Source organism: Salvelinus alpinus, chromosome 31, assembly GCF_045679555.1.
Source record: "Salvelinus alpinus chromosome 31, SLU_Salpinus.1, whole genome shotgun sequence".
NCBI lineage: Eukaryota > Metazoa > Chordata > Actinopteri > Salmoniformes > Salmonidae > Salvelinus > Salvelinus alpinus.
The window spans coordinates 38,376,303-38,395,712 of NC_092116.1; the positions used below are offsets into that span (position 1 = coordinate 38,376,303).

At 42.5% G+C, this 19,410-nt stretch overlaps 1 protein-coding gene and 1 long non-coding RNA gene across 4 annotated transcripts in view; both read right to left on the reverse strand.

Annotated features, from left to right (window-relative positions):
- The window catches only part of LOC139561635 (butyrophilin subfamily 3 member A2-like), a 1,433,431-nt gene that overhangs the window by 499,536 nt on the left and 914,485 nt on the right, over positions 1-19,410 (reverse strand). The gene's annotated exons all lie outside the window — the stretch shown is intronic.
- Positions 1-19,410, reverse strand: part of LOC139561646 (uncharacterized) — a 118,913-nt gene that overhangs the window by 35,623 nt on the left and 63,880 nt on the right. Inside the window, exon 1 of one of the 2 annotated variants that reach the window (XR_011672174.1) lies at positions 5,800-6,405. The exons of the other annotated variant lie outside the window; for it this stretch is intronic. This is a non-coding gene — a long non-coding RNA (uncharacterized lncRNA). Of the gene's footprint in view, positions 1-5,799; positions 6,406-19,410 lie in introns of those variants that run through there. 2 annotated transcript variants of the gene reach the window in all.

Consider the following 19,410-nt stretch of genomic DNA (forward strand, 5'->3'; position numbering starts at 1 on the left):
GATGCTGATGAAGAAATACTAAATGCCTCCAGTTGTCATTACGATAAACACATCTTGTTGACATTCTTTATTGAAACCACAATGTCACCAATCATTTGTATCTACCTTTACAATTACTTTAGAGTTTGTGATTTACAAATGTGTGCTTTTCATGTCATTTTTTATTAAATTCAGTTTGGATTTAAGTATAACTTTTGAGTGATGCCTTTAGTGAGAGGTCTAATGCTTTAATATTGAATAATATCTGCCCTCCGAATTCATATCTATTTTTCACGCCATTATTAGTTACATTGGTTTAGTTTGAACGTGCAGACTGGCACTAAGAACAGAGGGAACGTTTCCCTAGTCAGCTCCATTATTAGTTACATTGGTTTAGTTTGAACGTGCAGACTGGCACTAAGAACAGAGGGAACGTTTCCCTAGTCAGCTCCATTATTAGTTACATTGGTTTAGTTTGAACGTGCAGACTGGCACTAAGAACAGAGGGAACGTTTCCCTAGTCAGCTCCATTATTAGTTACATTGGTTTAGTTTGAACGTGCAGACTGGCACTAAGAACAGAGGGAACGTTTCCCTAGTCAGCTCCATTATTAATGCAATGCCCCTTAAAGTGTTTCTCTGTGCTACCCAGTGTGGCGGGTTTCTCTTAGAATACAAGCCTTAGTGTAACAACAGTTTTAGTAAGTAATACTGAAGTCGTGCACAATTATCAGTTTCTATTTAGGTTTATGTTGCTTATTCATTGTCAGTTAGACACAGTAGGACCCATAAGCATAATCAGTGCTCTAACTCCCCCTAGTGGTGGTCTGAGGTAGTGATGCAGGGTACCGTACTAAACCACACATTACCTCTAACTCCCCCTAGTGGTGGTCTGAGGTAGTGATGCAGGGTACCGTACTAAACCACACATTACCTCTAACTCCCCCTAGTGGTGGTCTGAGGTAGTGATGCAGGGTACCGTACTAAACCACACATTACCTCTAAGTACCGCAGCATAATCACTAACCTGTTAGTGGAGCGGGACGACATTTAACCACCTTACAGTGGATATTCATATGCAACGTCACATTTGATTCCATCACATCGTGGTTTATAAGTCAGTATGTGTGAATTGGATTGTGTTTTTCAGTGGATTCATTTTATTGAATTTCTATTGTCCTGTAGATGTAATAGAGTTGTGTTCACCCAAGAAAACTATAGGAGGATATATGGCTGATATCTCAGTCTATTGATGTAATAGAGTTGGGTTCACCCTAGTAAACTATAGGAGGATATATGGCTGATATCTCAGTCTATTGATGTAATAGAGTTGGGTTCACCCTAGTAAACTATAGGAGGATATATGGCTGATATCTGTCTATTGGACTGTTGATGTAATAGAGTTGGGTTCACCCTAGTAAACTATAGGAGGATATATGGCTGATATCTCAGTCTGTTGATGTAATAGAGTTGGGTTCACCCTAGTAAACTATAGGAGGATATATGGCTGATATCTCAGTCTATTGATGTAATAGAGTTGGGTTCACCCTCGTAAACTATAGGAGGATATACGGCTGATATCTCAGTCTATTGATGTAATAGAGTTGGGTTCACCCTAGTAAACTATAGGAGGATATATGGCTGATATCTCAGTCTATTGATGTAATAGAGTTGGGTTCACCCTAGTAAACTATAGGAGGATATATGGCTGATATCTCAGTCTATTGTTGATGTAATAGAGTTGGGTTCACCCTAGTAAACTATAGGAGGATATATGGCTGATATCTCAGTCTGTTGATGTAATAGAGTTGGGTTCACCCTAGTAAACTATAGGAGGATATATGGCTGATATCTCAGTCTATAGATGTAATAGAGTTGGGTTCACCCTAGTAAACTATAGGAGGATATATGGCTGATATCTCAGTCTATAGATGTAATAGAGTTGGGTTCACCCTAGTAAACTATAGGAGGATACATGGCTGATATCTGTCATTTGGACTGTAGATGTATTTAATTCATATTGAGCTCATTGTACAAATTTCACATAACAGTATTTACTCAAGGTGATTCTTCTTTCTAAATATTTGTATTTATAAAATAAAAGCCGTCAATCTGTTCCTTAATGATTCAGTTGTGAGGTCATCATTTCTCCCTACTGCTCCAGTAGAGAACCTAACAGGTCCAGTAGAGAACCTAACAGGTCCAGTAGAGAACCTAACAGGTCCAGTAGAGAACCTAACAGGTCCAGTAGAGAACCTAACAGGTCCAGTAGAGAACCTAACAGGTCCAGTAGAGAACCTAACTGGTCCAGTAGAGAACCTAACTGGTCCAGTAGAGAACCTAACAGGTCCAGTAGAGAACCTAACTGGTCCAGTAGAGAACCTAACTGGTCCAGTAGAGAACCTAACTGGTCCAGTAGAGAACCTAACAGGTCCAGTAGAGAACCTAACAGGTCCAGTAGAGAACCTAACTGGTCCAGTAGAGAACCTAACTGGTCCAGTAGAGAACCTAACTGGTCCAGTAGAGAACCTAACTGGTCCAGTAGAGAACCTAACTGGTGCAATAGAGAACCTAACAGGTGCAATAGAGAACCTAACCGGTCCAGTAGAGAACCTAACCGGTCCAGTAGAGAACCTAACTTTAGGGGGAGCAGTGTTGTGATTTAAAGACAGGTTGTCAATTCCTTGCAGAGACTTTTCTCTTTGCTGGCCAAGCAGTACCGAGCGAGAGGATTTCTCTGTAGAACAAAATAATTATTCCCACCAACACTCCAACATCTGAAACCCTCTCACCAGCCTCGAATTTGACTCTCGCAATACTACCTTCGGATATCTGAACAGCATTGTATATTAGGAGAGAAGGACATCTCCAATAAGAATCCCTGTTGTAAACTCGCTAGGGTGATGACAACTAGGGGATAAACTTCAGATAGAATGATGATAGATGTGTGTTATTATATAAGGATATGCTTTCCCATGCATTAAATGAAACTGAAACAGGAAATGACTCCACCAGACATCAGGTTCAAGATCTGTATTATCACATCTTCAATGCACCACATCAAAATAAATGTAAAAACCAATGAGTCGTGCACAACCCATGTCCAAATCACTTGCTTAAACCCGTTGCCGCGCGTTGGATCTCAAACAAATGACGACACACAGAAAGTCTCGAAGCACCCCACCGTTGTGGTTACTCACTACTCGTAGATATTTCCTCTGTGAAGTATAGCATTTCTGTGCAGGTGTCCTCACAAGATCCAAGCACAGCTATCAATGCAGACAGTGCTCCTTAGCAGCAACAGATATCCCATGGACACATGAACTCGTTAATCTTCCACAAGCAAATCTCTCCAGGTCTCGCACGATGCTAGGCTAACCTTGAGGCTGTCAAATACCTCCATAATGAGACAGTAGCTTCAGTCTCTACTAAGATTCTCTTAACAAAAATAATAATAACTCTTACAAAATAAAATCAGCATTTTCCCTTCAAAACTTGGTAGATATGGGTTTTGTTAAATTTTTATCGTCCTTCGTCGTTCTTCACCAACACTGATAATGTCTCCCCAGCATTTTTCAATGTCTCTGTCCCTTTTTTCCCAGGCCTCCTGTTGTACACTAACTAAGCCACGCCCCTAATGAGGTCAGAAGAGCGGGTCACTGCTATGAAACCGCCCCTCCGACCAGTGCTTAAAAGGACTCGCTAAGAATTTACAAACCAGAAAACTTGAGGACTGGGGTCCCCACATTGAAATGGTAGATCTCTACAAGACCAGACAGCGTGGAGCGTTGGCTACACGGCTGGAAATGGTATAAACTCTGAAACTATCGATCACTGCAGAAGAAGTGATAAATCCTAGAACACCGTCACTTTATCAGTCTGCAGCTGAAAACGTACGTAGCCGAGGACGAGAATACCGACAACCGCGGAAGCATCTACTCTAACAGATCAACTCTAAGAACTACAGGTCGAAGTATCCATTCTAACCTTCTCACCACCACTACGTCCCCAGAAACTCTACAAAGGAAAATGGCGATCTCTACGGTGCAAACCAGAGTCTTACCTCATCAACTCAACTATCGAAGCCAGCTACATGTAAATACTTCCTTTACCGGTTATTAGAGTGCCAAGTATTTGTATTTCTGTGAGCAAATTTCGATTACCAATGTCCGATAGACCAATTCCTTTGTCTCTTCCCCCCCTCCTCCCCTCTCTGAATCCATCGTGTTATAACCAAACTGTCCTGTTTCGTTAGTCCTCTAGGGACTGTATTTACTGTATGATGTTAGAATGTTTTAATTGTTAACTTCTTGAGAATACAGGGAGTGCTATTTTTCCATTAGCATAATTTGCTCTACAGATTAAACTGCCTCTTATTCAATTATTGCTCTTACTATATGCATATAAATAATACCATTGGAAAGAAAACAATCTCTAGTTTCTAAAACCGTTTCAATTTTGTCTCTGAGTGAAACACAAGTCATTTGACAGCACTTTCCCTGACCAAGAAGAAAAAAGCAAGATGTGTATGCCAGCTTCAACGCTCTGCCTATATATGGTCGTGCCCCCTATGACCCGAAACACACCTCATTGGCCTTCCTCTGGGTGACAAGAGGACGTCAGAGGAAAAATATCTTGTTTATCTGGGACTGACGTGAAATGAGAGCTAATTCTTTGGCGTGACCGACAACTTCCGGTTCTCTATATCGTGCGACTTGGAGCTGCGATTGTCTGCTGTTGAACGGCCATTATGGATGAAAACTATTTCCGTCTCGAAGTTTGTTTGATACATGTGACCAGATCATCGTAATGTATGTTTTTTCAATATAGTTTAATCAGATTATTTGAATTTTTTCGGGAGTTTTGCGGTGTTCCGTTGTCTGATTTTATTATCGTTTGAGAAATCCGTGCCACTCGACCAGTACCTGTGCTAAATGGAGTGGGAAAGGAACCATTCTGAACGCAACCAACGACTCATCTTGACAAAGGACACTTTGATCAACATTCTGATGAAAGATCAGCCATAGTAAGACCCAATTTACGATGTTATATCATATCTGTTGTGCATGTGAACTGGCTGTGGGCACCCAGCCGAATCTGCCTGGTATAGCTATGCTAATTTAGCGCTACATTTTGTTTTCGTTATAAAACATTTAATAAATCTGAAATATTGTTTGGATTCACCAGATGTTGGGCTTTCAATATCTGTACGCTGTGTATTTTTCTGAAATGTTTTAAGATGAGTAATTAGTTATATGACGTTGGTCTCTGTAATTGTTCTGGCTGGGACGGCACTATTTCAGATTGCAGCTGCAATGTAGAACTGTGATTTATACCTGAAAAATGCAAATTTTTCAAAAAAAAACTATGCTATACCATAAATATGTTATCAGACTGTCATCTTATGAAGTTGTTTCTTGGTTAGTGGCTATATATATTTTTATTTAGTCGAATTAGTGATAGCTACTGACGCAGGAAAAAACTGATGGGAGAAAAAAAAATCGTGTCCTTAGCTAATAGATTTACATATTGTGTCTTCCCTGTAAAACATTTTAAAAATCTGAAATGGTGGCTTTATTCACAAGACCTGTATCTTTCATCTGGTGTCTTGGACTTGTGATTTAATGATATTTAGATGCTACAAGTTACTTGTGACGCTATGCTAGCTATGCTACTCACTGGGGGGGTGGTGGGGGGTGCTCCCGGATCAGGGTTGGTGACTCGTTATTAACATATTGTTAAGAAACTGTTACACAAGTGTTTTCACCTACATCAAGGAAATACATGCAGAAGTGCACACAGACGTTAACACACAACTCACCCCTCTGTTTTCTGACCTCCTCTGTAGACAGAAGACAGAGAAGATAAAACATGATGATTTATGGGTACTAGAACATGAAGACAGACTACATCCTCTCTATTCTGACCTCCTCTGTAGACAGTAGATAAAACATGATGTATTATGGGTACTAGAACATGAAGACAGACTACATCCTCTCTATTCTGACCTCCTCTGTAGACAGTAGATAAAACATGATGTATTATGGGTACTAGAACATGAAGACAGACTACATCCTCTCTATTCTGACCTCCTCTGTAGACAGTAGATACAACATGATGTATTATGGGTACTAGAACATGAAGACAAACTACATCCTCTCTATTCTGACCTCCTCTATAGACAGTAGATAAAACATGACGTATTATGGGTACTAGAACATGAAGACAGACTACATCCTCTCTATTCTGACCTCCTCTGTAGACAGTAGATAAAACATGATGTATTATGGGTACTAGAACATGAAGACAGACTACATCAATAATCATTGAATCATGAGATTCATACGGTATATATTTTTTAAGGAAAGTGTTTTCACTTAAATCAATGAAATACATGCAGCTGTGCAACTCACCCCTCTCACTTGTGACCTCCTCTGTAGACAGAAGATAAAACATGATGCATTATGGGTACTCGAACATGAAGACAGGTACATACACAGACAGACAGATAGGAACATAGACAGACAGAAAGGTACATAGACAGACAGACAGACAGACAGACAGACAGACAGGAACATAGATAGACAGACAGACAGACAGACAGGAACATAGATAGACAGACAGACAGAAACATAGACAGACAGACAGGTACATAGACAGACAGACAGGAAGATAGACAGACAGGAACACAGACAGACAGGAACAGACAGACAGGAACATAGACAGACAGACAGGAAGACAGACAGACAGGAACAGACAGACAGGAACATAGACAGACAGACAGGAAGACAGACAGACAGGAACATAGACAGACAGACATGAACATAGACAGACAGACAGGAACATAGACAAACAAACAGGAACATAGACAGACAGACAGGAACATAGACAGGAACATAGACATACAGACACACAGACACACTACTTACTCAGCTCTCCTTGTAGTACATCTGGTGTAAAAATTAAATAAAGATAGTGAGATAGTGATAATTAAATAATCATTGAATCATGAGATTCATACAGTATATATTTTTTAAGGAAAGTGTTTTCACTTAAATCAATGAAATACATGCAGCTGTGCAACTCACCCCTCTCTCTTGTGACCTCCTCTGTAGACAGAAGATAAAACATGATGCATTATGGGTACTAGAACATGAAGACAGGTACATAGACAGACAGGTACATACACAGACAGACAGATAGGAACATAGACAGACAGACAGACAGACAGGAACATAGATAGACAGACAGACAGAAACATAGACAGACAGACAGGTACATAGACAGACAGACAGGAAGATAGACAGACAGGAACACAGACAGACAGGAACAGACAGACAGGAACAGACAGACAGGAACATAGACAGACAGACAGGAAGACAGACAGACAGGAACATAGACAGACAGACATGAACATAGACAGACAGACAGGACCATAGACAAACAGACAGGAACATAGACAGACAGACAGACAGGAACATAGACAGACAGACAGGAACACAGACAGACAGACAGGAAGATAGACAGACAGGAACACAGACAGACAGGAACAGACAGACAGGAACATAGACAGACAGACAGGAAGACAGACAGACAGGAACATAGACAGACAGACATGAACATAGACAGACAGACAGGACCATAGACAAACAGACAGGAACATAGACAGACAGACAGACAGGAACATAGACAGACAGACAGGAACATAGACAGACAGACATACAGGAACATAGACAGACAGACAGACAGACAGACAGACAGGAACATATATAGATAGACAAACATACAGTAACACAGACAGACAGAAAGACAGGGAAATAGACAGACAGCCAGGAACACAGACAGACAGGAACATAGAGAGACAGGAACATGGACAGACAGCAACATAGACAGACAGACAGACAGACAGCAACATAGACAGACAGACAGCAACACAGACAGACAGACAGACAGACAGACACAGACAGACAGACAGACAGACAGACAGACAGACAGACAGACAGACAGACAGACAGACATGATGTATTATGGGTACTAGAACATGAAAACAGACTACATCCTCTCTATTCTGACCTCCTCTGTAGACAGTAGATAAAACATGATGTATTATGGGTACTAGAACATGAAGACAGACTACATCCTCTCTATTCTGACCTCCTCTGTAGACAGTAGATAAAACATGATGTATTATGGGTACTAGAACATGAAGACAGACTACATCCTCTCTATTCTGACCACCTCTGTAGACAGAAGATAAAACATGATGCATTATGGGTACTAGAACATGAAGACAGGTACATAGACAGACAGACAGGAACATAGACAGACAGACAGAAACATAGACAGACAGGAACACAGACAGACAGGAACACAGACAGACAGACAGACAGACAGGAACATAGACAGACAGACAGACAGACAGACAGACAGACAGACAGACAGACAGACAGGAACACAGACAGACAGACAGACAGACAGACAGGAACACAGACAGACAGACAGGAACACAGACAGACAGAAAGACAGACATACAGGAACGTAGAAGGACAGACAGACAGACAGACAGGAACATAGACAGACAGACATACAGGAACATAGACAGACAGACAGACAGACATACAGGAACGTAGAAGGACAGATAGACAGACAGACAGACAGACAGACAGACAGACAGACAGACAGACAGACAGACAGACAGACAGACAGGCACATAGACAGACAGGTACATAGACAGACAGCAACATAGACAGACAGAAAGACAGCAACATAGACAGACAGATACATAGAGAGACAGACAGACAGGCACATAGACAGACAGGTACATAGACAGACAGGAACATGGACAGACAGCACCATAGACAGACAGACAGACAGCAACACAGACAGACAGACAGACAGACAGACAGACTGACAGACATGATGTATTATGGGTACTAGAACATGAAGACAGACTACATCCTCTCTATTCTGACCTCCTCTGTAGACAGAAGATAAAACATGATGCATTATGGGTACTAGAACATGAAGACAGGTACATAGACAGACAGGTACATACACAGACAGACAGATAGGAACATAGACAGACAGACAGACAGACAGACAGACAGGAACATAGATAGACAGACAGACAGAAACATAGACAGACAGACAGGTACATAGACAGACAGACAGGAAGATAGACAGACAGGAACACAGACAGACAGGAACAGACAGACAGGAACATAGACAGACAGACAGGAAGACAGACAGACAGGAACATAGACAGACAGACATGAACATAGACAGACAGACAGGACCATAGACAAACAGACAGGAACATAGACAGACAGACAGACAGGAACATAGACAGACAGACAGGAACATAGACAGACAGACAGGAAGATAGACAGACAGGAACACAGACAGACAGGAACAGACAGACAGGAACATAGACAGACAGACAGGAAGACAGACAGACAGGAACATAGACAGACAGACATGAACATAGACAGACAGACAGGACCATAGACAAACAGACAGGAACATAGACAGACAGACAGACAGGAACATAGACAGACAGACAGGAACATAGACAGACAGACATACAGGAACATAGACAGACAGACAGACAGGAACACAGACAGACAGAGAGGAACACAGACAGACAGAAAGACAGACATACAGGAACGTAGAAGGACAGACAGACAGACAGACAGACAGACAGACAGACAGACAGACAGACAGACAGACAGACAGACAGACAGACAGGAACATATATAGATAGACAAACATACAGTAACACAGACAGACAGAAAGACAGGGAAATAGACAGACAGCCAGGAACACAGACAGACAGGAACATAGAGAGACAGGAACATGGACAGACAGCAACATAGACAGACAGACAGACAGACAGACAGCAACATAGACAGACAGACAGAAAGACAGGTACATAGAGAGACAGACAGACAGGCATATAGACAGACAGGTACATAGACAGACAGCAACATAGACAGACAGACAGACAGACAGACAGAAACACAGACAGACAGAAAGGAACACAGACAGACAGAAAGACAGACATACAGGAACGTAGAAGGACAGACAGACAGACAGACAGGAACATAGGCAGACAGACATACAGGAACATAGACAGACAGACAGACAGACAGACAGACAGACAGACAGGAACACAGACAGACAGAGAGGAACACAGACAGACAGAAAGACAGACATACAGGAACGTAGAAGGACAGACAGACAGACAGACAGACAGACAGACAGACAGACAGACAGACAGACAGACAGACAGACAGACAGACAGACAGGAACATATATAGATAGACAAACATACAGTAACACAGACAGACAGAAAGACAGGGAAATAGACAGACAGCCAGGAACACAGACAGACAGGAACATAGAGAGACAGGAACATGGACAGACAGCAACATAGACAGACAGACAGACAGCAACATAGACAGACAGACAGAAAGACAGGTACATAGAGAGACAGACAGACAGGCATATAGACAGACAGGTACATAGACAGACAGCAACATAGACAGACAGACAGACAGACAGGAACACAGACAGACAGACAGACAGGAACACAGACAGACAGACAGACAGACAGACAGAAACACAGACAGACAGAAAGGAACACAGACAGACAGAAAGACAGACATACAGGAACGTAGAAGGACAGACAGACAGACAGACAGGAACATAGGCAGACAGACATACAGGAACATAGACAGACAGACAGACAGACAGACAGACAGACAGACAGACAGACAGACAGACAGACAGGAACACAGACAGACAGAGAGGAACACAGACAGACAGAAAGACAGACATACAGGAACGTAGAAGGACAGACAGACAGACAGACAGACAGACAGACAGACAGACAGACAGACAGACAGACAGGAACATATATAGATAGACAAACATACAGTAACACAGACAGACAGAAAGACAGGGAAATAGACAGACAGCCAGGAACACAGACAGACAGGAACATAGAGAGACAGGAACATGGACAGACAGCAACATAGACAGACAGACAGACAGACAGCAACATAGACAGACAGACAGACAGGTACATAGAGAGACAGACAGACAGGCACATAGACAGACAGGTACATAGACAGACAGCAACATAGACAGACAGACAGACAGACAGCAACACAGACAGACAGACAGACAGACAGACAGACAGACAGACATGATGTATTATGGGTACTAGAACATGAAGACAGACTACATCCTTTCTATTCTGACCTCCTCTGTAGACAGTAGATAAAACATGATGTATTATGGGTACTAGAACATGAAGACAGACTACATCCTCTCTATTCTGACCTCCTCTGTAGACAGTAGATAAAACATGATGTATTATGGGTACTAGAACATGAAGACAGACTACATCCTCTCTATTCTGACCTCCTCTGTAGACAGTAGATAAAACATGATGTATTATGGGTACTAGAACATGAAGACAGACTACATCCTCTCTATTCTGACCCCCTCTGGAGACAGTAGATAAAACATGATGTATTATGGGTACTAGAACATGAAGACAGACTACATCAATAATCATTGAATCATGAGATTCATACAGTATATATTTTTTAAGGAAAGTGTTTTCACTTAAATCAATGAAATACATGCAGCTGTGCAACTCACCCCTCTCTCTTCTGACCTTGTCTGTAGACAGAAGATAAAACATGATGCATTATGGGTACTAGAACATGAAGACAGGTACATAGACAGACAGACAGGAAAATAGACAGACAGACAGAAACATAGACAGACAGGAACACAGACAGACAGGAACACAGACAGACAGACAGACAGACAGACAGACAGACAGACAGACAGACAGACAGACAGACAGACAGACAGACAGACAGACAGACAGACAGACAGACAGGAACATAGACAGACAGACAGACAGACAGACAGACAGGAACACAGACAGACAGACAGGAACACAGACAGACAGAAAGACAGACATACAGGAACGTAGAAGGACAGACAGACAGACAGACAGGAACATAGACAGACAGACATACAGGAACAGAGACAGACAGACAGACAGACATACAGGAACGTAGAAGGACAGATAGACAGACAGACAGACAGACAGACAGGAACATATATAGATAGACAAACATACAGTAACACAGACAGACAGAAAGACAGGGAAATAGACAGACAGCCAGGAACACAGACAGACAGGAACATAGAGAGACAGGAACATGGACAGACAGCAACATAGACAGACAGACAGACAGCAACATAGACAGACAGACAGAAAGACAGGTACATAGAGAGACAGACAGACAGGCACATAGACAGACAGGTACATAGACAGACAGCAACATAGACAGACAGACAGACAGACAGGAACACAGACAGACAGACAGACAGACAGACAGGAACACAGACAGACAGACAGACAGACAGACAGACAGACAGAAACACAGACAGACAGAAAGGAACACAGACAGACAGAAAGACAGACATACAGGAACGTAGAAGGACAGACAGACAGACAGACAGGAACATAGGCAGACAGACATACAGGAACATAGACAGACAGACAGACAGACAGACAGGAACACAGACAGACAGAGAGGAACACAGACAGACAGAAAGACAGACATACAGGAACGTAGAAGGACAGACAGACAGACAGACAGACAGACAGACAGACAGGAACATATATAGATAGACAAACATACAGTAACACAGACAGACAGAAAGACAGGGAAATAGACAGACAGCCAGGAACACAGACAGACAGGAACATAGAGAGACAGGAACATGGACAGACAGCAACATAGACAGACAGACAGACAGCAACATAGACAGACAGACAGGTACATAGACAGACAGGTACATAGACAGACAGCAACATAGACAGACAGACAGACAGCAACACAGACAGACAGACATACAGACAGACAGACAGACAGACAGACAGACAGACAGACTGACAGACATGATGTATTATGGGTACTAGAACATGAAGACAGACTACATCCTCTCTATTCTGACCTCCTCTGTAGACAGTAGATAAAACATGATGTATTATGGGTACTAGAACATGAAGACAGACTACATCCTCTCTATTCTGACCTCCTCTGTAGACAGAAGATAAAACATGATGCATTATGGGTACTAGAACATGAAGACAGGTACATAGACAGACAGGTACATACACAGACAGACAGATAGGAACATAGACAGACAGACAGACAGACAGGAACATAGATAGACAGACAGACAGAAACATAGACAGACAGACAGGTACATAGACAGACAGACAGGAAGATAGACAGACAGGAACACAGACAGACAGACAGGAACAGACAGACAGGAACATAGACAGACAGACAGGAAGACAGACAGACAGGAACATAGACAGACAGACATGAACATAGACAGACAGACAGGTCCATAGACAAACAGACAGGAACATTGACAGACAGACAGACAGGAACATAGACAGACAGACAGGAACATAGACAGACAGACAGGAAGACAGACAGACAGACATGAACATAGACAGACAGACAGGAACATAGACAGACAGACAGGAACATAGACAGACAGACAGGCACATAGACAAACAGACAGGCACATAGACAGACAGACAGACAGACAGGAACATAGACATACAGACACACAGACACACTACTTACTCAGCTGTCCTTGGAGTACATCTGGTGTAAAAATTAAATAAAGATAGTGAGATAGTGATAATTAAATCATCATTGAATCATGAGATTCATACAGTATATTTTTTTTAAGGAAAGTGTTTTCACTTAAATCAATGAAATACATGCAGTTGTGCAACTCACCCCTCTCACTTGTGACCTTGTCTGTGAGACAGAAGATAAAACATGATGCATTATGGGAAATAGAACATGAAGACAGACTACATCCTCTCTATTCTGACCTCCTCTGTAGACAGTAGATAAAACATGATGCATTATGGGTACTAGAACATGAAGACAGACTACATCCTCTCTATTCTGACCTCCTCTGTAGACAGAAGATAAAACATGATGCATTATGGGTACTAGAACATGAAGACAGGTACATAGACAGACAGACAGGATCATAGACAGACAGGAACACAGACAGACAGACAGGAACACAGACAGACAGACAGACAGACAGGGACATAGACAGACAGACAGACAGACAGACAGAAACACAGACAGACAGAAAGGAACACAGACAGACAGAAAGACAGACATACAGGAACGTAGAAGGACAGACAGACAGACAGACAGACAGACAGACAGACAGACAGACAGACAGACAGACAGACAGACAGACAGACAGACAGGAACATATATAGATAGACAAACATACAGTAACACAGACAGACAGAAAGACAGGGAAATAGACAGACAGCCAGGAACACAGACAGACAGGAACATAGAGAGACAGGAACATGGACAGACAGCAACATAGACAGACAGACAGACAGCAACATAGACAGACAGACAGACAGGTACATAGAGAGACAGACAGACAGGCACATAGACAGACAGGTACATAGACAGACAGCAACATAGACAGACAGACAGACAGCAACACAGACAGACAGACAGACACAGACAGACAGACAGACAGACAGACAGACAGACATGATGTATTATGGGTACTAGAACATGAAGACAGGTACATAGACAGACAGACAGGAACATAGACAGACAGACAGACAGACAGGAACACAGACAGACAGACAGACAGGAACACAGACAGACAGACAGGAACACAGACAGACAGGAACACAGACAGACAGAAAGACAGACCTACAGGAACGTAGAAGGACAGATAGACAGACAGACAGACAGACAGGAACATATATAGATAGACAAACATACAGTAACACAGACAGACAGAAAGACAAGGAAATAGACAGACAGCCAGGAACACAGACAGACAGGAACATAGAGAGACAGGAACATGGACAGACAGCAACATAGACAGACAGACAGACAGCAACATAGACAGACAGACAGAAAGACAGGTACATAGAGAGACAGACAGACAGGCATATAGACAGACAGGTACATAGACAGACAGCAACATAGACAGACAGACAGACAGACAGACAGGAACACAGACAGACAGACAGACACACAGACAGACAGACAGACAGACAGACAGAAACACAGACAGACAGAAAGGAACACAGACAGACAGGAACGTAGAAGGACAGACAGACAGACAGTCAGACAGGAACATAGGCAGACAGACATACAGGAACATAGACAGACAGACAGACAGACAGACAGACAGACAGACAGGAACACAGACAGACAGAGAGGAACACAGACAGACAGAAAGACAGACATACAGGAACGTAGAAGGACAGACAGACAGACAGACAGACAGACAGACAGACAGACAGACAGGAACATAGACAGACAGACATGAACATAGACAGACAGACAGGACCATAGACAAACAGACAGGAACATTGACAGACAGACAGACAGGAACATAGACAGACAGACAGGAACATAGACAGACAGACAGGAACATAGACAGACAGACAGGAAGACAGACAGACAGACATGAACATAGACAGACAGACAGGAACATAGACAGACAGACAGGAACATAGACAGACAGACAGGCACATAGACAAACAGACAGGAACATAGACAGACAGACAGACAGACAGGAACATAGACATACAGACACACAGACACACTACTTACTCAGCTCTCTTTGTAGTACATCTGGTGTAAAAATTAAATAAAGATAGTGAGATAGTGATAATTAAATCATCATTGAATCATGAGATTCATACAGTATATTTTTTTTAAGGAAAGTGTTTTCACTTAAATCAATGAAATACATGCAGTTGTGCAACTCACCCCTCTCACTTGTGACCTTGTCTGTAGACAGAAGATAAAACATGATGCATTATGGGAAATAGAACATGAAGACAGACTACATCCTCTCTATTCTGACCTCCTCTGTAGACAGTAGATAAAACATGATGCATTATGGGTACTAGAACATGAAGACAGACTACATCCTCTCTATTCTGACCTCCTCTGTAGACAGAAGATAAAACATGATGCATTATGGGTACTAGAACATGAAGACAGGTACATAGACAGACAGACAGGAACATAGACAGACAGGAACACAGACAGACAGACAGGAACACAGACAGACAGACAGACAGACAGGGACATAGACAGACAGACAGACAGACAGACAGAAACACAGACAGACAGAAAGGAACACAGACAGACAGAAAGACAGACATACAGGAACGTAGAAGGACAGACAGACAGACAGACAGACAGACAGACAGACAGACAGACAGACAGACAGACAGACAGACAGACAGACAGACAGACAGACAGGAACATATATAGATAGACAAACATACAGTAACACAGACAGACAGAAAGACAGGGAAATAGACAGACAGCCAGGAACACAGACAGACAGGAACATAGAGAGACAGGAACATGGACAGACAGCAACATAGACAGACGGACAGACAGCAACATAGACAGACAGACAGACAGGTACATAGAGAGACAGACAGACAGGCACATAGACAGACAGGTACATAGACAGACAGCAACATAGACAGACAGACAGACAGCAACACAGACAGACAGACATACAGCCATACAGACATACAGACAGACAGACAGACAGACAGACAGACAGACATGATGTATTATGGGTACTAGAACATGAAGACAGGTACATAGACAGACAGACAGGAACATAGACAGACAGACAGACAGACAGACAGGAACACAGACAGACAGACAGACAGACAGACAGACAGACAGGAACACAGACAGACAGACAGGAACACAGACAGACAGGAACACAGACAGACAGAAAGACAGACCTACAGGAACGTAGAAGGACAGATAGACAGACAGACAGACAGACAGACAGACAGACAGACAGACAGGAACATATATAGATAGACAAACATACAGTAACACAGACAGACAGAAAGACAGGGAAATAGACAGACAGCCAGGAACACGGACAGACAGGAACATAGAGAGACAGGAACATGGACAGACAGCAACATAGACAGACAGACAGCAACATAGACAGACAGACAGAAAGACAAGTACATAGAGAGACAGACAGACAGGCACATAGACAGACAGGTACATAGACAGACAGCAACATAGACAGACAGACAGACAGACAGACAGGAACACAGACAGACAGACAGACAGACAGGAACACAGACAGACAGACAGACAGACAGAAACACAGACAGACAGAAAGGAACACAGACAGACAGAAAGACAGACATACAGGAACGTAGAAGGACAGACAGACAGACAGACAGACAGGAACATAGGCAGACAGACATACAGGAACATAGACAGACAGACAGACAGACAGACAGACAGACAGACAGGAACACAGACAGACAGAGAGGAACACAGACAGACAGAAAGACAGACATACAGGAACGTAGAAGGACAGACAGACAGACAGACAGACAGACAGACAGACAGACAGACAGACAGACAGACAGGAACATATATAGATAGACAAACATACAGTAACACAGACAGACAGAAAGACAGGGAAATAGACAGACAGCCAGGAACACAGACAGACAGGAACATAGAGAGACAGGAACATGGACAGACAGCAACATAGACAGACAGACAGACAGCAACATAGACAGACAGACAGACAGGTACATAGAGAGACAGACAGACAGACAGGCACATAGACAGACAGGTACATAGACAGACAGCAACATAGACAGACAGACAGACAGCAACACAGACAGACAGACAGACAGACAGACAGACAGACAGACAGACAGACAGACAGACAGACAGACAGACAGACATGATGTATTATGGGTACTAGAACATGAAGACAGACTACATCCTTTCTATTCTGACCTCCTCTGTAGACAGTAGATAAAACATGATGTATTATGGGTACTAGAACATGAAGACAGACTACATCCTCTCTATTCTGAACTCCTCTGTAGACAGTAGATAAAACATGATGTATTATGGGTACTAGAACATGAAGACAGACTACATCCTCTCTATTCTGACCTCCTCTGAAGACAGTAGATAAAACATGATGTATTATGGGTACTAGAACATGAAGACAGACTACATCCTCTCTATTCTGACCTCCTCTGTAGACAGTAGATAAAACATGATGTATTATGGGTACTAGAACATGGAGACAGACTACATCCTCTCTATTCTGACCTCCTCTGTAGACAGTAGATAAAACATGATGTATTATGGGTACTAGAACATGAAGACAGACTACATCCTCTCTATTCTGACCTCCTCTGTAGACAGTAGATAAAACATGATGTATTATGGATACTAGAACATGAAGACAGACTACATCAATAATCATTGAATCATGAGATTCATACAGTATATATTTTTTAAGGAAAGTGTTTTCACTTAAATCAATGAAATACATGCAGCTGTGCAACTCACCCCTCTCACTTGTGACCTTGTCTGTAGACAGAAGATAAAACATGATGCATTATGGGTACTAGAACATGAAGACAGGTACATAGACAGACAGGTACATACACAGACAGACAGATAGGAACATAGACAGACAGACAGACAGACAGGAACATAGATAGACAGACAGACAGAAACATAGACAGACAGACAGACAGAAACATAGACAGACAGGAACACAGACAGACAGACAGACAGGAACACAGACAGACAGACAGGAACACAGACAGACAGACAGACAGACAGACAGACAGACAGACAGACAGACAGACAGACAGACAGACAGACAGACAGACAGACAGACAGACAGACAGACAGACACAGACAGACAGACAGACAGACAGACAGACAGACAGACAGACAGACAGACAGACAGACAGACAGACAGACAGGAACATAATCAGACTGACATACAGGAACATAGAAAGACAGACAGACAGGAACACAGACAGACAGACAGGAACACAAACAGACAGACAGACAGACATACAGGAACGTAGAAGGACAGACAGACAGACAGACAGACAGACAGACAGACAGACAGACAGACAGACAGACAGACAGACAGGAACATAGACAGACAGACATACAGGAACATAGACAGACAGACAGACAGACAGACAGACAGACAGACAGACAGACAGACAGACAGACAGACAGACAGACAGACAGACAGACAGACAGACAGGAACGCAGACAGACAGACAGGAACACAGACAGACAGAAAGAGAGACATACAGGAACGTAGAAGGACAGACAGACAGACAGACAGGAACATATATAGATAGACAAACATACAGTAACACAGACAGACAGAAAGACAGGGAAATAGACAGACAGCCAGGAACACAGACAGACAGGAACATAGAGAGACAGGAACATGGACAGACAGCAAC